Source organism: Zootoca vivipara, chromosome 3, assembly GCF_963506605.1.
Source record: "Zootoca vivipara chromosome 3, rZooViv1.1, whole genome shotgun sequence".
Lineage (NCBI taxonomy): Eukaryota > Metazoa > Chordata > Lepidosauria > Squamata > Lacertidae > Zootoca > Zootoca vivipara.
This window is the reverse complement of record NC_083278.1, coordinates 41,481,705-41,503,073: the sequence shown is the minus strand read 5'-3', so window position 1 is coordinate 41,503,073 and position 21,369 is coordinate 41,481,705. Positions and strand designations below refer to the sequence as shown.

Here is a 21,369-nt window from a genome sequence, read left to right as displayed (position 1 = left end):
AAACTTTAAAATGGAAAGCATAATGCTGGCGGTCAACAAAAGAGGTTTAAAGACTGTCTCAAGGCAAATCTTTAAAAATGTACAGTAGTATAAACACTGACAACTGGGAAACACTGGCCTGTGAGCGCTCCGGTTGGAGAACAGCTTTTACCAAAGGTGTCATGGGCTTTGAAGACACTCGATCTCAGGATGCAAGGGAGAAACATGCTAAGAGGAAGGCACGCTTGGCAAATCCACACCATGATCAACTCCCGCCTGGAAACCAATGTCCCCACTGTGGAAGGACGTGTGGATCCAGAATTGGCCTCCACAGTCACTTACGGACCCATTGTTAAAACCGTGTTTATGGAAGACAATCTTACTCGGATACGAGTGATCGCCGAAGAAGAAGAATTATACATGCCACATGTTCATTACCACAATGGAATACTAAGATGAGGGAATTTCAGCCAGTGAAGAACTAAGTAATAAGAAAAAAGTGTGGGAGTGCAGAGTAAAAAAGGCCATGTGAATGCAGGGAAAGGGAACTATGCCACATCATCCACGATGTCATAGACACCTCCAGTTAGATGTGAGGCAAATTGTGTTCTTCACAGCAATTACAATGACCAGCACACTAGCTGCAGTGTGTATGTAATGTTATTTTGTAAAAATATTGTGACTGGGCCCACACCAAAGACTTGAAGAACTTGGGGGAAAAACCTGTGGATTCTGTATCAGGCTGTCAACAGCATAATGGCCGTGTTTGGACATAACATTAAAGTACAGTTTTATTTTAGCAATATATTGAACAATTCATGATCTGGCTTGCTGATAGGCAAAGAAGTCACAGCTTGTTTCTACCTAGGGTTGGGTTTCTTATCCTTCTGCCTTCTCTAAAAAACATCCGGCTGCTATCCTGAATGCATTTGCAGCAATTGAGGACTGGCATAGCTTAACTATTATCACCAGTTCCCTAACCAAATCTGGCTATTGTGATTTCTTAACCCTATTCTCATAACCCTCTTGGAGCAAAGATTGCAAAAAATTGTTTACTTTTCTACTCCAGGATCTCTCTCTCTCTCCCCCCCCCCTTTCCCCTTCATCGAAGTTGGTAACATCATTGGAGTTTCAGCTCAGAGAAACCTTCCTTTTATATGGGAGTTAAGTCTATGGTCGCAGATTCAATATTCAGCTGAAAGGATTTCTAGTACTACTGCTACCATAGTAATGCTAGAAAAAACTTCTGAAAGTTGGAAAGCTGCTGCTAATCGAAAGAGAAATACTATATACTAAAAAAAGGATGATGTGCAGAAAGAGAAATGAATCTCACAGATACCCAACATGTTTCAGCCAAAAATATAATAAAATAACCCTATATAATACATTCTAAGTTTAAAAACATTTTAATGTGTGGTTGAGTAATTGTATAATAAATGTTAATATTATCATTTTAGATAAGCCATTGACGAAGGTATGTTTAGCCAAAATGAATTGGGCACATTTTTAAAAATAAAGAACACATCCCTTTGTTTGCATGTGTTCCAATAAGGAGAGACAGTACTGTTGTCTATCTCAAGTGTAAAGCAACTTCTTTATTTTCATTTCCAAACCAGAATAACAGTGGGACAGCTTTGGAACTGTGACTCTCATTCACTTCTTTTTAACTTGAAAGAGAGCCACAATCACACAGATAATTGTCTAGGAGATTTTTTTTTTTTACACCAGTTCTTATCCCTGTGTGCAAGTAAGGATGCTTGAGGAATTTGCATTCTTACTTCCACTGTGAATTAATCTGATCTTTCCCACACTAATGCGTGGATTGGACCAGCCAATCCTTATTTAAATGGTATTTCATGAATTTTTTAATCCAGTTTTTTTTTTTAAAAAAAAAAAGCAAATAAATGTGGAAATGGGATAGAACAGGTTTGAGAATGAACACATGCGAGAATGACATGGACTGGAAATAGTTGGACCTATCCTTCCCTACCTGCAAGAATAATCATTTTGGCAGCTGTAGATTTCCTTCTGGATCCACCATGTACCATAACTCTAAGAGATGAATTTTGCCCTAAGCATTTTATTTTAAGGGGAAGCATTGCATCTCTAGAGCATTTTATTTTCTGCAGTAGCTACCACCTCGAGTTTTCCTTTTCTTTCCCCCACTCTGAAGACTCAAGAACAACAAAAGGCTTTTCTTATTGCAGTGTTTAGAGGCTTAGTAACAAAGGTTGTTGAGGTTCTTTTCTTCTGTATTTTTACGCTTCATATAATTTTAAATTAATAGGTCCACCCTTCATCTTGAGAACTCTTTTCAGCAGATATTTCCTAGTTTTTCCCATGACGTTTCGGCCTATTTCTTCAGATGACTGTGTGGTGTAAAAGAGGTTATTGTTTGCTGCCTGAGAACAAGTATGTGCAAGTATGTTAGTCTGGTTGGTACAGGATTTCAAGACTGGGTGGTATTTGACTCAGGGGCAGAGGTTGGACATGTGGATTCATTTTAACCCCAGGCACTTCTTTTTGTCAATATGCTGCATATTTCCTGGGTCTATAGAATCAAAGTTGCATTGGTTTGGAAACCTTTTTACTTGTATTAATATTAGATACAGTAAAAATAGTAATTTGTGTCCCTCCCTGCCATGTGGGCTCATGGTGGTAACAACATATGATTCTACGATGGCTCTAAAGAGTGAAGGGGTCCTCTTCACTCTTTACCACTGGTCATGTTGTGATGATGATCGTCTTCCAAAGCAACTACTCTATTCCAAACTTAAAAATGGAAAGCATAATGCTGGTGGTCAACAAAAGAGGTTTAAAGACTGTCTCAAGGCAAATCTTTAAAAATGTACAGTAGTATAAACACTGACAACTGGGAAACACTGGCCTGTGAGCGCTCCGGTTGGAGAACAGCCTTTACCAAAGGTGTCATGGGCTTTGAAGACACTCAAACTCTGGACGCAAGGGAGAAATGTGCTAAGAGGAAGGCACGCTTGGCAAATCCACACCATGATCAAATCCCGCTCGGAAACCAATGTCCCCACTGTAGAAGGACGTGTGGATCCAGAATTGGCCTCCACAGTCACTTATGGACTCATTGTTAAAACCGTGTTTATGGAAGACAATCTTACTCGGCTACGAGTGATCGTCAAAGAAGAATACCACTGAGGTACATCAGGGCCCTTTCAGTAAGTCCTTTTTAGCTTCCACTCTACCTGATTGTAATGAAGAGTGCTAGCATTTTGCCTGCAATTTTCATTTGGACAAATAGAGAATAGTTTTCAAAAATGAGTGAAAAATAGATGTATTCTGTGCTATAATATTGTGTATATCTTTAGGTTTTGTACGTAACGCTAGATACACATGATCCTTAATGGATAATCCTTTACTGTATTCCTCCCATTATTAGGACAGTGTCATACAGCTTTCTTACTAAATAAAAAATTCCTTCCAGCAGCACCTTGGATTCTTATCTCATTATACATGATAAAACTTTCTTTAGCCATCTCACCCCTTGCTTTTTCCTGTAAGACCAATTGCAGTCGTTAACAGTCTCAACCACCCATTCCCACCACCCTTCTGAGTAACACCCTTCCCCACCCTCTCACTACATATAAGCGTCTGGTGACTTCTGTTTCAGTGTATCTGAAGAAGTGTGCATGCACATGAAAGCTCATACCAATGACAAACTTAGTTGGTCTCTAAGGTGCTGCTGGAAGGAATTTTTTTATTTTTTTATTTTCTTTCGACTATGTCAGACCAACACGGCTACCTACCTGTAACCTGTAACTAGAGCTTTCTTACTGCTAGGTAATATCAGCTTCATTGTAGAGACTGATCACCGGTGAAAGAACTAGGTTGTACAGCATGCTCTTCAGCTTCAGATAACCATTAGAGGAATACAGTAGACCTCAGGAATGTAGATGTGGGCCACCACTGCCTGATCAGAAGATACTGCTGAGGAATGCTTTTGTGGTACAGTAGTTTGGAAACCCAACACACCTTTTAGTGGGAAGTTAAAATTCCTGGAGTGCAAACATGCTGCAAACACCATAGTAAAGTTTTGCTTGTATCATGTATTAAAGGATTTAGTGCAGGACTTAGTAGACACTGTCAGGTTTTGGAATACAACTCCCATGAATGTGACCAATGGTCAGGAATGGTGGGAGTCATAGTCTAACATTTTGAGGACACCACACATTGACTGCTCTTGGTTTAGTGTAGGCATGGCCAAACTTGGCCCTCTAGCTGTTTTGGGACTACAACTCCCATCATCCCTAGCTAACACAACCATGATGGGATGATGGGAATTGTAGTCCCAGAACAGCTGGAGGGCCAAGTTTGGCCATGCCTGGTTTAGTGGGTAGGCATTTGAATAGAAATGATATGACTGGACCCACCTTGGTGCCCAAGAGACTAGTATCAGTGGGAGGGAGGTACTTCTGGGACACGCAGCTAGGATCTAGATGGGAAAAAATAAGTGGAGCTGCTGTTTCCTTGGCTGACAGCTGTAATACTACTGCTACAGGCCTGCATCAGTCACCACCCCTTATGAATCGCGCTTGCTGCCCATCCGAAAACCATTTCCATGCACAAGAAATTGACTTAATAAGCTTGAATATTTGAACATGTGGTATTGAGTCCAAGGGTATTTTTACTTGAATACTGTGTGTGCAGCTGACTACATTTCAAGCTTTTAAGAGTAGCAAGTACAATATTTGCTGCGCATTCCAATTTGCCTTCATCAGCAAATGTTTGGTTGTGATTGAAATAATACCAGGCTAACCGAAGGGGTAGTCATTGTTCCTCTTAAAGTAGCTATTACACAGGGATAGGGCTATACTGTACTGCTTGGAGAAGTAAGCAATTCTACAATAGGCAAAGTGTAGCTTCAAAACACACAAGCAATCCTTCTGACCCATCTGATTTCATTTGATTGGGATGTTTGTGTGTGTTCAGTTGCTGCTTAATTATTACACCCTCAGTCCAGCTTTGACGTTGTCAGAATGTAGTAAAGCTCACTTCTGTCAGGGTTTTGTTTGTTTTTGTTTTGTTTTTAAACTCATTTCCAAGAAAGCAGTGTGTGTACAGAGGGCGCCACAGCAATGCCTGGATTGGTTGAGACTGCACCCTATTTTTAACATGCTGTATCAAGTGTCAGCGCTGCCAGGTTTAAATCTCTCTCTCTCTCTCTCTCTCTCTCTCTCTCTCTCTCTCTCTCTCTCTCTGTGTGTGTGTGTGTGTGTGTGTGTGTGTGGTGTATGTGTGTATGTATGCACTTTCTCCCTCCGAGATCTCTTGTACAAACAGGAATGCCTCTCTATGCCTTGTTTACAGTACAGCAGCACATTCTTGAATAATTATAGTAAAAATACCTTGGCGGGATACTCTGTGAGCTAAAGTTTACTTTCAGACTGGTGAATGAGAGAAAATCTTTGCTGGGAAGGGTTTTGTGAGTGTGTGTGTGTTTTATAAAGCAGACATAGAAAGAAACATGCAGCTCTGGAGGGAAATACTCCGAGCTTTACAGTTGCTTGTGTGGATGGGAACCAGATGGTAAGCTGGGATACCCGCTCAGATATCTGAGGAGCCAAACATATGGTTAATAGTTAGGAGAAATAGCTTTCAGAGCCAGGGCTTTGCTGACTGCTTCACGTTACAGATTGCTACAGTGTGTCATTACATTGCCAAGCTAAGTGCTTAATACCCACTGTGGGCTCTGGGCACGCACTTGCACAAACGACTTTCAGCTCTTTACTGGCACAAAGTAAGAAACTGATGTCATATGCAGCTTCAGAAATGCCACTTTCCCCCTCCCTGCTCTGTCTGCCGTGGCGAAGCTGTAGAGTGCTGCTTCTTCCTCTCTGTCTCCCTTCCTTTCTCTTTCTCTTTTTTTACAAGCTGAGTCCCAATACCCATCAGTTTTCTTGTTGTTCTGTGTGTGCTTGCGCATTTTCCCGTGCTCCATATATTACCAGTATGTCATATTTTTTAATAACCGGAAGCTTAGCCTGGATTGCAGCATTGCCCTTACTTGCCCACCATTTGAAGTTCCTGTTTTGGAAGCTTTTGGGGGGTAAAACCATGGCCCCATGTTATCTAAGGAACTGCTGAGCTCATTCATCTGCTTTTCATGGCCCGCTTCCTTTTATTTTTAGCCAAATCCGTCAGGCCTGACAGGCGGGTAATTTGAGCCAGAGAAAGGGCAAAGCTCCAGGTCTCTTCCACAAAGCAATTCTTCCCTCCCTCCCTCCTGGGAAGGCTCCAAACTTGGCCTGCTTGAGGCAGATGGATTTGTTGAGTCATGTGAGATCATTTACACAAAAACACAGTGAGGCAGTGAAGGGGGGGGAGGTGGAAAAGAAGTGTGGGGGAGTGGGAAGAGGGGGGTTAACCAAGTAGGAGATGTGGGTGGGTGGGAGAGTGTGCATTGCTGTTGACTCTGCTGGCGAGTGTAGGAAATCTTCAGTGAAGCAGCTAGACAGTGGAATGCAGCCCGATTTATTCTTGTATAAGGTAATGTCTAGTTTACAGTATAGGGTGGAGACATGGCAAAGGGGTTCGCTTAAAATTAAAGCCACAACGCGACCGTCCAAGTGGAGCGGGGCGGCTGTTTCCTTCGACTAGTGGGTCACAGTAGCAGTCCAACCACTTGACAGGATTGCGTATTTTGAAGCAGAGAATGCCTCTCGCAGTTCGGAAAACCCTGCCTGTGTGATGCAATAGGGAGTTTGCTTTGTCTTGACTCCAGCATGACTGTGGTGTGGGGGATGGGGGTGGTGGGGGAAGGAAGAGCTGGAAAGCAACGTGAGCAACATGGGCAGGTCCTTCCAGAGATTATTTAACAAGACAGCTAAGGGTGGGGGAACAGGTCAGCATTTCAGTACACTGAATCTGCATAGAGCAGCAGTCACAGCAGAAAGGAGAGTCGGGGTAGGGTGGGGGTTGGGTGTTCCCCACCCCACCCCACTCTTGAAAAATAGATAGGTGGTTTTGGTGGTGGTCTTCATGACTGAGAGTATCTACATTTACGTTCCAAATGGTGGGTTTGCAAAACTGATTTGAAAGGTTTGGCGGTGGGTGGAGGGGGGGGGGAGTGAGAATGCCATTGTAATAAACCAGACTTTGAAATTCAATTTCAAATTTGATCAGAACACTTTGTTTTAATGTTTCATATGAGGTAGGTATGGGGGAAATTGGGGATTTAAAAATTCTGTGGATCTGCCAGATTCTATAGCTGGAATAGAAGGAAAATATGCAAACTGGGTGGTGTACAATATGCGATGCAAGAAGAGTGGTGGTGTTTTTTAAGTGCTAATATATTTAAACTGGAAATATTTAAATTTGGTTTTGTTGGGTCCCTTGCCCCATTTGCCTCATACCTATTCCAGTCTCTCTCTCTCTCTCTCTCTCTCTCTCTCTCTCTCTCTCTCTCTCTCTCTCTCTCTCTCTCTCTCTCTCTTTCTTTCTGGATGAAATATATATATATTTATCTACAGAAACAATTTCTCTGTGTGTATATTGTTGAAAGCAATATTCATATTTTGCTTTGAATGATAAAGTAATGCTTTTACTTTGAACCAGGATGTTTCAGTGGGTTCTATCTCCTTCCTCCCATATCTTCCTCCTTGTTTCCCCTTCTAAAAATAGGACAGGGGCACCCTGCTAGTTGAATTATAATTCAATCTGTTCTTGATTTATTTTTGACTTTCAGTGTGCCTATTAATGAAGCTGATACTTCAGACTGTGAGTAGCAGCTCACATGCTGGAATGCTTCTCCATAGACAGGAGGGGAGAAATCCCTGCAGACAGAAAACTAGTGTGTCAGGAAGAAGGCTAGGATATTCTAGAGAGGAGTATTCCATCATGTAAGCCCTGACTTCACTCTAAAATAACACACCCTCAACATTGGTTTATCACCCCAATGAGAACTAAGCCACAACAGTGTCTCTTTCTTTGGGGATCCAACTACACATTGTACTCAGATACATTCATCATAAGCGCAATATCTGTTTTTCCTAGGAAAAGTGGCTTTGGAGTAGAGATTTAAAGAGGTGGTGGTGTGCTTGTGTCCACATAATATGTTTAATCCTTTCTGTGCTTGCTACTTTTTCACTTCCCATCGCCTCCATCTCCAATCTGTTCACAACCCAAATGACTTCCAAACATCGTTGCCTTCATGGCAACGGACCGCTTCACATTGGAGGGGGTGGCACACAAAGGCTCTTATGCCCCAACCATACCTATAGTGGCATGTGCGACATGGGTCCTGGTTGTGAATAGTTTGTTAGCTCTAAAGTTTTAATGCCTATGTCATGCCTAGGGTTATGCCTTAAAGGCACATGGTGCAGCCAGTTTGCTGACACTGATAAATTTTAGGTTTGGGCAGTGCAGGGATGGAAGACCATGTAGGAAACCACATGTGTGCTGCTTTGGGTTCTGCAATGGAAGTTTATGGAAAAAAAGGAATGTAGCACATAATGCAAAGTTCAGAAACATCAACATTTGCAGGCATTGTGGGGGGACTTTTAATAAGTGTTTTGTAAAGGGTGTTCTAAGCTCAATAGCAACTTTATAGCATTTATTATTTGTTTAGCAGAGTTGTTTGTTTCCCCAGCTTATATGCTTGGCAAAAAGTCTAGATGTTTTGACTTTTCTAGTAGTTTGTCTGATCAGTTAGCTAGCACCTGACTACCATAGTTGTTTGCTGAAGTGTTGCATACTGTATTCTGAAATCATTTTCTGCCTGTTTGCTTACATCAGCATCACAGTTTGGTCAGTGTTGCCTGTATTTCCCAAATGTCTGAGGCCCAGGGTATTTTAGCCTATGTTGATCTGCGAGTTATCCACACGGCTGACAACTGTGCAATCTGAATATTCTGTAACACCTTCTAATGCTATTCTTTTTCTTGAGGCATTTTTCTGTGTTAAAATATTCTGAGATACTGTATTTTTAAATCAAACATAAAAGCAATTCTATTGATAAGCATTAGTTATACTGCCACACCATATTGACACCACAAATCGCATCCTAGTATTAGATTGGGTCCTGCCAGATACATGTAAAAGCACTCGGTTCCTTGAAATCCCCTTCATCTTCTCCTGCTCATCATGCCCCAGGCCCCTGGAATCAGGTATTACTCATCAGGTACTTATCATGGGCCTGCCTCGCCTCCTGCATCTACCACATTAGTTGCTCATAAAACACACTGAATTTATGCTGGAAAAAATAATTCACACCTTCCTCTTTCAGTGTTAAATCCTGTTAAATTAATCCCAAGCTGGGAAATACCTCTTTTTGAAACTGGGGGCCCACTGCAAGTCAGAGTTGGCAATCCTGAGCATCCTCAACTGTCTAGAACTCTAGTGTGACCAATGGTTCCAGTATGTGCTGTGAGCCTGGAAAGTGAAATCCAGTAAAGCAAAATAAATTATCTTTTTCTCATGTAGCGTCCTGCAGATTCACTGCATGGTAAGCCTATTTTGAATCCTATCATTTGTTGATGCATAAATGGATATATTTTCTAGTGCTGGTTACAACTTCCAGTTTTTATGGTTGATTTTGTCACATAATCGTACCTTTTTTCTTGAATGCCTTGGTACTCGTATGTTTTGGCTTCCGAACACTGAAGTGTTTCAGTTTTTAAACGTTTTTCGGAAGCCAAACGTCCAGTGTGGTTGTCAGAAACCGCATCTAGATTTTGAACGTTTTGTAAGTCAAACAGACTTCCGGAACGGATTACGTTCAAGAACCAAGGTACGACTGTAGTGAAATATTAGGAGTATCATCAGCTTTCTTTTGACTTCTAATTTTTGTGTTTTGTTCAGACAACCTCATTTTGAACTGCAATAAGTTGAATATATTTGTGGTATGTTCCGTTTAACTTGTAGCTCGAAAGTGCAATGCACTGGGCTGTTAATTCATTTTAAAATTATCTTTTGCTGATACAGTAAGAGACTCTTCAATGGTTTAATGCTTGAAGAATACAAGCACATAAATAAGATAGTCTGCGTATCCATAGCAATAAAATATTGTGTGATATCAAGATAGTCACGGAAAATGCATCTTAATTATAGGTACTGGTAATCTGTGGTACTTGTTATGGAAAACTAACCATATTATGATACAATTTTACAGTTCATTTCAATTAAACCAGGATAATTGTTCTATACACTAGGAAAGGGATGGTTAAATTTGAGAGGAACCTGGTAGATTGACACTAATCTACATAATCAAGGCATTTTGTAGAAAGCTGTGTCTTTCCTGCTGCACTTGCAGCTATTTTTATTGTTTCTTAAACTTGTATACCACCTCTCATCCGCAGATCCCAGGGCGGTTCACAACATAAAATTACCAAAAAAAAAAAACGCCCCACAAAATACACAATAAAAATAAGAACAACAATAAACCAATAATCCCCTACTCCCACAACAAATTTAAAGGGGCATCGGATGTCGAATCAGCTAAAGACTTATGTAACAAATGGCTACCTTTTTTTATTTAACAAGTAGAAAACATTGTATATAGCATTGCATATGGTAGTATTGCTGGGTGGGAATCAGTTGAATAATTGTTGCTCTTTAAAATTTCACCTATACCAGGCATAGGCAAACTCGGCCCTCCAGATGTTTTGAGACTACAACTCTCATCATCCCTAGCTAACAGGACCAGTGGTCAGGGATGATGGGAATTGTAATCTCAAAACATGTAGAGGGGGCCGCATTTGCATATGCCTGACCTATACTGATGAAATTTGCTAGCATGTAGGGTTTTGTTTTTGTTTTTTGCATTGAAGAGTTAGCTTAATAGTAATGTTCAGAAATTGCAAAAGACACCTTTTTATATTATTTGTTTGTGAGGCTTCTCTCATCATTGCCGCTTCCCCCACTTCACACGCCCCTCCGGTCTGCCCACACAACATCTTTAATAGAGATAACATTTAAAGAAAAGTATAACCCAATTAAAAAGAAATGACTTGGTTAGCAACTCTTAAAGGCTTGCGTTGGATTTTAGTTGGGGCTGCACATACAGCAGACGAAGGCCCCACTGGAGAGCCTGTGAGAGAGCAAGAAGCAGATGCTTTTACTTGACTGAAAGACATTTATCTCTTTTAATGAGATAACATCATTAGTGCTGACAAAGTGCTGCAAATCAATACACATAATGGACTGCTTCTATCTTTCAATAGTACATGGATTGTCGTACTTCTGAGCCCTTAGAATCTGCTGAATCACAGATTCAAGCTTGGTCTGTCATTCTAATCATTAGTTTATGAGAATACACTTCAGGGATGAGAGTGCAGAATAAGCAGAAATTAATTTGTACATCTAGAAGCCCCCCCCTCCCCCCGCCGCCACCCAATGAAACAATATTGTATAAGAAGCTGCATATTGCCTGGGTAGGAATGGAGGAAGAGTTGCCGGTAAATGAGAATTCTTTTGTGGTTTTAAAAAAAGTCCACAGAAAACAGGATGGATCAGGCTTATGACTGAACACATGCAAAAGTGCTGCAGATCCTTCTGCTTGGGCCCAAGGAAATTCGCCTTCATTTGAAGTCAGTTTTCCTTCCTGTTTTCCTTCCTTCCTTCCTTCCTTCCTTCCTTCCTTCCTTCCTTCCTTCCTTCCTTCCTTCCTTCCTTCCTTCCAAGATGTCTAGGGATTGTCCCTTCTGTCCTTAATTTGCTTTGTTTCATAACACTGGCTTAATAATAGCAGCTCCAGTGTTAGATATTGACATCACTGGCACTAACATTCAACCATCACAGGTTGAATTGAGAAAGGAAAGTTGACCCAGCAAGCACGGTGAAACAAAACGTATCTATGTGTATTGGGGGTGCCATGTTTTTCTTTTTAAACATGGTTTTAGATGCTATGTCTACAGTCTTAGGGGGCAGGAACAAGAGCTAGATGAGAAATAAGGGGGAAATATAAAATACATCTTAAAGGTTACTAAACCATCAGCCCATCACCTCTTTTCTTCCACAGATGTAGGGTTTTCCCCTAGAATAACTAAACTTTATCAGGCTTTTGGCTAACCACACTGCTTTGCAGTTATATCCCACAGTACAAAAATTCCAAATGCAATTACTTTCCAGTTGCACCAAAAATTCTTTTTCTTGTGCTTCCCATACAGCAAGAATGGGGGACCTATTGTTTGAAATCATATCATTTCTAGTTTGAATTGGGAATTAAACATCCTGGGAATCCTAACCGGCCAGCAATGCTGTGCCTGTGTGCTTTCATTGTCATGTCGGACACCCCATTCATGCTAATTATGCTCCTGTTTAGAAATCGAAAAATAGCTATAGTCCTCCTACTCATGAGACATTTCCTTTAACCCTGGTACAAGATGGCCAAGATCCTACTGGAAAAAATCCTGTAGTAGGTCAGCAGTAGGACATACACTTCTCCTTTAAATCAACACCACCTCCTATGCAAGAACACTGGCATGGTTCTGACACGCAGAGAGTTTTAGCAGACATAAATTTCCACTGAATCACATAGATCTGTTTAGAAAAGTGTGCATTACTGTATTCTCATGGTAGCATAGGGAACTGTTTTGCTTCGTCCTCCTTCAGGGGACCAACGGCTGCTTGCTTCATTCATAAATGATAGGAAGTCTTGGAATCTACTCTTGCAGTGTCTCATTAATCAGGTGAAACTCTTAAGCCTGGGCAGTGAGTAGAACAGAGACAGCCATCCTTGATTGCAGGCTGCTAATGGAACTTGGGGAGCAATTTACAGTTATAGAGTGGAATTGGCAGTAATCCATTTTTCTTCATCCCACTTCCTGCCGAAACTCTCATTAATTTCAAGTTCTACATATTGTAATTTGTGTAATGGAAATGTGTAAATTGCTATTCATCCTGTTGTTTCTTGCAGTAAAGAATTGTGTCAAGGCAATCCTCGCTTTTGATTATCTTTTAGGCCACACAGGATAGGAGGGTGTATTGAAGGTAATCTGTTAAGGTTTGTAGATGAGTAACTTCTCTAGACTTAATTGCAGGGCTATGGGGACATCTGGGACAAGGGTAGGTGTTCATGGTGCCTTCTGGATGTTGTTGGGATACAACTCCCATCACCCCTAACTATTAGCTATGTTGGCTGAATCAATGGCATTTGGTGGGCACCACATTGGCTACTGCCAACTTAGAGAATGGAAGTAATTCCAGACACATAACTTAAAAAAGTAAGAACCTAGCAGAACAAGTGCCTTTAAACTAAGTTGGGGTGGATAGATCTGTCTGTTTCCAACCTATGTAAATATTGTATATGTTTCTTTATAAGTCTGTTCCATCTTGTTTCTGCATTATGCTGTAGTCTTTATTTTATTTTTTTAATCATATTTCACTCTGTAATTTATGTCAAAATGTATATTGAAATATGTATTTTATTTCAGCACCAAAAGCATTGCTCCCAGTGCTGCCCAAGAAGTGAAAAATAAATAAAAAATCAGTGCAGTTTTGAAATGAGTGGTGAAAATCACTGCAGTTTTGAAAAGCTCAGTCAGCCATCTTGATTCAAAATGGCATACAATCGTATCCAAACATAGACAGAAACTGGCTTCTTGATCTTGTTGTTGTTGTTGTTGTTGTTTAGTCATTTAGTCGTGTCCGACTCTTCGTGACCCCATGGACCATAGCACGCCAGGCACTCCTGTCTTGCACTGCCTCCCGCAGTTTGGTCAAACTCATGTTCGTAGCTTCGAGAACACTGTCCAACCATCTCGTCCTCTGTCGTCCCCTTCTCCTAGTGCCCTCAATCTTTCCCAACATCAGGGTCTTTTCCAAGGATTCTTCTCTTCTCATGAGGTGGCCAAATTATTGGAGCCTCAGCTTCACGATCTGTCCTTCCAGGGAGCACTCAGGGCTGATTTCCTTAAGAATGGATAGGTTTGATCTTCTAGCAGTCCATGGGACTCTCAAGAGTCTCCTCCAGCACCATAATTCAAAAGCATCAATTCTTCGGCGATCAGCCTTCTTTATGGTCCAGCTCTCACTTCCATACATCACTACTGGGAAAATCATAGCTTTAACTATACGGACCTTTGTCGGCAAGGTGATGTCTCTGCTTTTTAAGATGCTGTCTAGGTTTGTCATTGCTTTTCTCCCAAGAAGCAGGTGTCTTTTAATTTCGTGACTGCTGTCACCATCTGCAGTGATCAAGGAGCCCAAGAAAGTAAAATCTCTCACTGCTTCCATTTCTTCCTCTTCTATTTGCCAGGAGGTGATGGGACCAGTGGCCATGATCTTGGTTTTTTTGATGTTGAGCTTCAGACCATATTTTGCGCTCTCCTCTTTCACCCTCATTAAAAGGTTCTTTAATTCCTCCTCGCTTTCTGCCATCAAGGTTGTGTCATCTGCATATCTGAGGTTGTTGATATTTCTTCCGGCAATCTTAATTCCTGCTTGGGATTCATCTAGTCCAGCCTTTCGCATGATGAATTCTGCATATAAGTTAAATAAGCTTCTTGATCTTAGGAACAGTTATTTGATTCTAATTCCTCAAGAGATGCCCAAATGAATAGTGAACAGGCGGACAACTTTCCCAAAATAAATAGTAGATATGCATTTATAAACATATCCCCAAACATGCATTTTAAATGTATGTTGGTCCATTTTTGAGCCAGGAAATCTGTCACAAAATTCTGAGTAGTGCAGAATCCATAAGATGATTGCATTCTGATCTGAGCATTAGTCCTGGAGGTGCGAATTTGATCACTCTACTTAACGATACAGAACAGACAAAATCCTCCTCCATCCCTAGTACAAAGAACTTTGGGCTGAACCACTTGAAATGGACTTTACTTAGGCTAGGAAAAGTGATACCCAGCATCAGCAGCCACATAAGCAGCAACCTACTTAAGGTCAAACAAAGTATTTGCATGTTTATTTTTTTACAGAATATTTTTTAGATCAACCTACAGTCTGAGCCAAGAGCTGCTGCACATAGAAATTTCATGGTCTCCCACGTTGGGGAAAAACCTACCACAACATACAGATGCAGAAATGCAAATTAGATTTCTTCTGCGTACTGTATGTTCAAGCATCTGTGAGCACCATTAAATTTCTTTTCTTTTCTTTTTTACTGTTTTCAAAGCTTGATTATACCTGAATGTGGAAATACATGGCTACAACTTCCTAATCATTCCACCGTTTTGCAGCCAAATTGCAAAATGTATATTAGGTCAATATTTTTGTAGAGGTTTATTTCTTTGTTGTAGGAATGGCAAGAATATCAGTTCATACTTTTTTTCTTTACTTGGAATGGGTTTGATAAAGATTGCAAAAAAATTATTTGTTGTAGAAACGTTTTTGCAGTGCTTACTTGTTAAAGCAATAATTCTAGTGCCACCCATATATTGATAATCAAGTATGTTACCTAATACAGTGGAGACCTACTGTTGGAAAGCTGAAAATAATGAGAGTTTGGTCAGAACAAAAACCATACTGGCTAAAGTTTGCTTTCCGTGTTATTCTGCTACAGCTGTTTAAGATGTCTCCTTCTGTAGTATGATAAGGTAGCGCATGAAACTACCTTGCTGAAGCTAAGCATGTCCAATGTCTGGTTGGGTGACTACCTGGGTACCACATGTATGCCCACTTGGAATAAAAGTAGGTTGAAAATGTGAGAAAATAAAATAAATTGTAGCCTTTTGTGCTTTCCAAGAGGGGTACTGCTATAGTTCATTAGCCACTGCTCTTTGAATAGCATTATATTCAGAAGGAGCTCAGAGGATACATGGAAAAAGAAAAGGAATTTTGAACTGTGTTTTTGCACAACATGGGTGGGTCACCTTTTCTTTTTTTGGTTTTCAAAAATGGATCAGGTTTCCAGTCACAACTTAACTAAAATTACCTTTTTATCCCCCTACAATGAATATATTCCCTTGATGTTTAGACTGTTAGTGTGCCCTCAGGATGGGTAATAACTTTACAAAACTCACATGCGAAGTAAACCTACGAAAACTTTTATGCAATGTGTAACATCACACCACCCACAGGCAACTTGGAAATATACAGTGGTACCTCGGTTTATGAACACAATTGATTCCGGAAGTCTGTTCATAAACTGAAGCGAACTTTCCCATTGAAAGTAATGGAAAGTGGATTAATCCGTTCCAGACGGGTCCGCGGAGTACTCAACCTGAAGTGTACTTAACCCGAAGCATGGGTGTAATTGGTTCCGGAAGTCTGTTCATAAACTGAAGCGTTCATAAACTGAAGCGAACTTTCCCATTGAAAGTAATGGAAAGTGAATTAATCCATTCCAGATGGGTCCGCGGCGTTCATAAACCGAAAATTCGTAAACCGAGGTGTTAATAAACCGAGGTTCCACTGTACTGTAAACATCGCCCCAACCCTATCCAAATAAATATACAACAATTTGTTCCCCCCCCCACCACCACCACCTATTTGTTCATCCTGGCTGTTTTGAAGAAGTGTGGGTGGAAAAGATGCCTAGAAATGAATAAATATCCTGTTTCTTTAAATGCTTTCTCAAAGACAAAGATCTCATGGAATCTCTTGAGAATGTTGTGCTTTTGGAAAATCTCAGAAGTATGTGTTTCAGGGCAGTAGCACAAATATAATTGTGTGCCCTTATACTAATTTATGGCATCCATGGGAGTGTGCATTTGCTTAGTGTAAGACATGGAGACATGGAGAAGATGCAGTCCCTAATGCATGTAGAGTCTAAGGCATAAAGGGTTTTTACAGGTAAAAATCAGTATCATGGTTGAAAGATAATAAAATGTCTAGCCATTAAGGTAAATCGATAAACTTTCCTCAGTGCTTTCATATCATTACACTGCAGGATAAATGGACATGTGAATATATATTTTCTTCATTCTATTAACAGTTGCTTTAAGCCAAGAAACCTGTGAATGGAAGGAGAAAATACGTTAGTGCTGTTTCATGAACAGGTTGCATTATAAGTACAAGAAACTGTGAATAATGAATAATGATGCCACCCGCATCCCTAATGAAAGTGCAGGTTCTTGTGTATAAACTGTAGAGGACTATTAAGTCTTGTGTAAGAAGACTTTGAACAAATATATTCCCAAGAGTTTGCAAGAACAGAAGAAATCCTGTGGATTTGAAGTCATTTTTGCTCTCTTCTGCTACATCAGTAACAGTCATTTTTGTAAAAGAAAGATTTATATATTTATTTTGTTAACAGAAGGACAATTTTTCTGGAGAATGATGTTGTTTGGTTGAACAGTCTATTGAACGAGTCTGCTCCACCAGTTACAATGCTACTGTTAAATTAATGTTACAAAGGCATTGCTCTGTTGCAGATAAGATTATTTTTTATGCTAAATGTTTGGAGTCAATGGCTTGGATCCAGAGTAGCCATTGTTAGCAGAAGGGCCTCTTGCATTAACAGAAGGGGTTCCCATTCATTGCAATTTTCATCAGTTCCTTGGTTTTCCTGCAATATCCTGCCATTCTCAGACCAGCCCCATTTAAAGAGTACAGGGCTGCACAGGCAAGGGCTGATTGCTAAAAAATTACCTCCAATCCCTTCACTGAGCCAGAAGATCCATGAGTGGGTCTGTGGATCAAACTCCGATATGCACACATCTGTCCCAAGCCTTGCAAGTTGGAGTCCGATATAAACTGCACACTAAAGCCACAAAAGAAACTTGGAGGAGGAAACAGTGCTTTGCATTTGCGTATCTCAAATACTTAAAGCGGTGCCGATTATTTCAGCAAGCCGTAACAGCAGTTAAGCGGTTACTTTATTGCAGATGAGGGCTGGGAACAAGGGGGGGCCCACCTATCAATTTCATGGCTGAGGTGGTATTTGACTTTGTCACATTCTCATCCACGGTTTGCACTCCTATTCACTGCACCGCACCACCGCCTGGGGCCTTGGTGACCCTGAAAATATCATGAAAGCAAATCCTTTCTATTGTAAAACGCTTTAGAGGTATGTTAGTATAAGCCACGAGTGTCCTATGGACGTGGTTGGACTACATGCCCCTTCAGCCTACAAACAGCACGGCCCAATGGCCAGGGATGGTGAGAATTGTTGTTCAACAAGACCTGGAGGGCACCCTTCTAGCTATCCCTGGTATAGGCAATTGGTAAGACCATGGTCTGAGGCCACTGGATGATGCAGCTGCAGGACTGAAACGAAGCAAATCAAAGGGATGGGATTGGAGGCCACCTGGAAGCACCATGTAAGCTGCCTTGAGTTCTACAGTGGAACAAAAGGCAGAAAATGAACATATTAAATAATAAACATCTGTTTCTCCGGCCCTCCCTTTTTTTGCGAGGGTAAATGCTTCAGAATTCAATGTTCTTGTCAATACATGCAGATACAGCAAAAGTTTTATTGTTTCGCATAATTGTCTACACCATTAAGTACTTTATAAACACTAATTAAATTAAATGTCACACTACCCCAGTTGCTGCTAACTATTAAGCAGGCAACTATTATACTTGTTACCCAGATGAATAAATAAGGGCGTAAATAGGTCACATCTACCATAGAAACCACAATGACTTAGCGACAGATCTATTTATAGAAGTGAGGTGGGGTTTTTTGACTCATCACTTTTCTTACCTTTTATGATAATGTAATTTGCAGAAGTATATCGTTGTGCCTTCCATAATGAGGGAAGAGAATTAATAGGAAATTATGCTGATGACTTAAGAATTACTCTGAATTGGTTCCCGGCTGCAGCTTCTGAAGCGTATATAGCCGGCTGCTTCTAATGTTCTGCAAACTGCTGAGAGGAAACTCAGATGCAGGTTTAGCAGAGGTTCTGAAATGTGATGTGACCCTTTTTAATACCTCCTCTCTAGAGAACTGGTGCCTGCAGAGAGGGGACTTAAGCCGTGTTTGAGACTCGCATTGTTCTAGGTGCATTTTGCGACAGGGGATTTCATTAGCGCGAGCAGTTTCTGAGCTCTGGGCGCAGTACTGCACCTAAGATTTCAGATTAAAATTGCAGAGTGGAAGGAAAGGAGGACCTTTTTCTGCCTCCCCACTTCCAGGTACTCTCTGGAGAAGAGACCCCCTTAAGAATATTAGGGGGGGGGGCAGGGAAAGGACCAGACCATATGAAAAATGAATATAATATTTTAGCTGCAGTTCATTTTCAGCTTTGCATTTTTGTTATAAAAAAGCGTGCCTAGTCATTCTTTTGTTGCACCCATGGTTTAAGGTGCCATTTAGCTCCTAGCTTTCATATCTCAGTTTCTAACACTGGACCTAAGCCCTTGTGGGGTATGGGAAACAGGGGAAGACAGAAATATTACTATCTTCTCTAGAGATGAGGCAGATTTGGTGTCTCAGTCTGGTAAGCAGTTTGAACAAGGAGAGTCAGGGACAGCCTTCCCCCTTCAACTTTGTGTCCCCCAATCATTTTGGACTAAAATTCCCATAACCCAAAGTCAGGGAAGATGGGAGTTATAGTTTAGCAGCTGGTTGGGTAAGGCTTGACATGGGGAAAACCTGTAGAATGGAAGGGAAGAATAAGGACCTGATAAGAAGAGAGGGGAAGAAGCAGACAGACAATGAAGGTGTAAAAGCAACCCACACCCAGGGCATATACCACCAACTGCCCTGTGGGGAAGATCCTGATAAGTTTTGGTATTTTGATACTGTTTGCTATGGCTTTTTGAAATGTAATTCCTTGCAAGCTGCCTTAGAATGCGGGATATAAATGCATAAGGGCAATATAAAATGCATAAGGAGCCAGGGCTGACAGTGAGTTCCTGCGTGGGGGAGCAATGCATAGGATGTGGTTTGCTGCATAGACAGAGATTGTGGGGAGGAGGAGGAAGTTTATGTTGGGAGTGAACAGCAGCAGCCTGACATGTTTGAAGAGGAGGGGAAAGAATAGAGGAAAGCGGGTTAACACAGTTTCTTGGCCACAGTGGAGGCACATGCTTTGTAAGGAAAGTGGTGCATTTTTTAGTCTTTCTGCAGCTATAGGTCCTACCACATATAGAGCTGCGGACAAAGTTTTGGAGGGCTGGGACTGGAAATGTGAACTATTCTCTTTCTCTCATCTCTCCTTTATTGAGCCATGAGATAGCAACAGCTCCCACTGGCATGCTTACCCGGGTTTGGGGGGGGGGGAAGGTTGCAATAGACAGTATACATGAGAATGGCTGGCTTCTTAACCACCGCTTTTAATATTTTGATGGAAGCTAAATTCTCATCTCTCATTTGTCAGTGGAGGATTGTTTCCATAGGCAGCTGGATTTATGGAGTCCTGTGGGGCACAACAAATGCATTTGAATAAGACTTTTGAGGTTATAAAATCATAGAGTTGGAAGGGACCCACAGGGTCATCTAGTCCAATCCCCTGTGATTCAGGAATCTTTTTGCCCAATGTGGGGCTTCAACCCCATGACCCTGAGATTAAGAGTCTCAAGTTCTACCGACTGAGATATGCCTTATTTTGATTGTTTCTGGGGAGAGGGAATGCACTGTCTATAGACCACTGTCTATAGACTATAGACCAAAGCAGGTCATGTGAGCATTATTCTTAAGCTTTACGGACTTAGTTTTGAAGCCAGTGAAAAGTTGGCATTGTTCAAACACTTTCAGTTGTGGGTAGTTTGCCACAGTGATAATGTGCTTTAAAGGGAGCATTTCCCCCATTTCACATCTCTCTCTCCAGATGTTATGGTTAATGGCTCTTGTAAGCCCGTTGTATTTCCCCTCCCTTTCTTTTCCTGCTCTGTGCCTCTACTTAGGTAAAGATTGAGCCTCATGGATGCTCACCATTGTAACTCATTTGTTATTGGAATGAGTTCAACGTTTCTCCCCCCCCCCCCCGCCCACCCTTGTTTAGAGGCATTTGGAAAACTAGCTGCATTTAGTGAGTTTTTAATTGTTATTGTCGCATAATGACAACATTGTATAACATTGGAATTTTAGCTAATTATATTGTGCTAATTTGAAGGTATTTTGGTTTTTGTAGATCTCAAGGATATAAAAGATTTTTAAAGAACTTACATTAAAAAAAATTACCCTGGCTTTACACAGAAAAACCCATGCAAGCCCTAGGTATCAAAATTTCCAGAATTTAAAGCTCAGATGCATATCAACACTTGTGGGTTTTTCAAGCTTCCTGATGTGTGGGTGTTTAGTGGCATGCAAAGGAAGGTCATTTACATTTTACTTGTCATAAATATTTTTGAGTAGTGTTAGACTTAACAGTTTTGACTGTAGAGGCTAAAACCAACTTTGCTCTTTATAACTCTGGTGTTATATTTGGGGTGGCAGAGGGGACAGAGAGAAGATGCTTGCTTGCCTGCCAATCCTGCCTGCAGGATAACCTGTCATAATTGTGTCCTATGAATATTTTTCCTGTTCCCTTAAACAGCTGGTACCTCTAGAACGAGACTTAAACTTTGTAGATA

The 21,369-nt window shown here is 41.0% G+C and overlaps 1 protein-coding gene across 8 annotated transcripts in view; it reads left to right on the top strand.

Annotated features, from left to right (window-relative positions):
- Positions 1-21,369, top strand: part of BACH2 (BTB domain and CNC homolog 2) — a 259,533-nt gene that overhangs the window by 117,605 nt on the left and 120,559 nt on the right. The window contains exon 1 of one of the 8 annotated variants that reach the window (XM_060272595.1): positions 6,409-6,495. The exons of 6 other annotated variants lie outside the window; for them this stretch is intronic. The gene's annotated coding sequence lies outside the window, so the exon portion shown is untranslated. Of the gene's footprint in view, positions 1-6,408; positions 6,496-6,769; positions 7,022-21,369 lie in introns of those variants that run through there. One more of the 8 variants, XM_060272596.1, reaches the window with a different exon arrangement.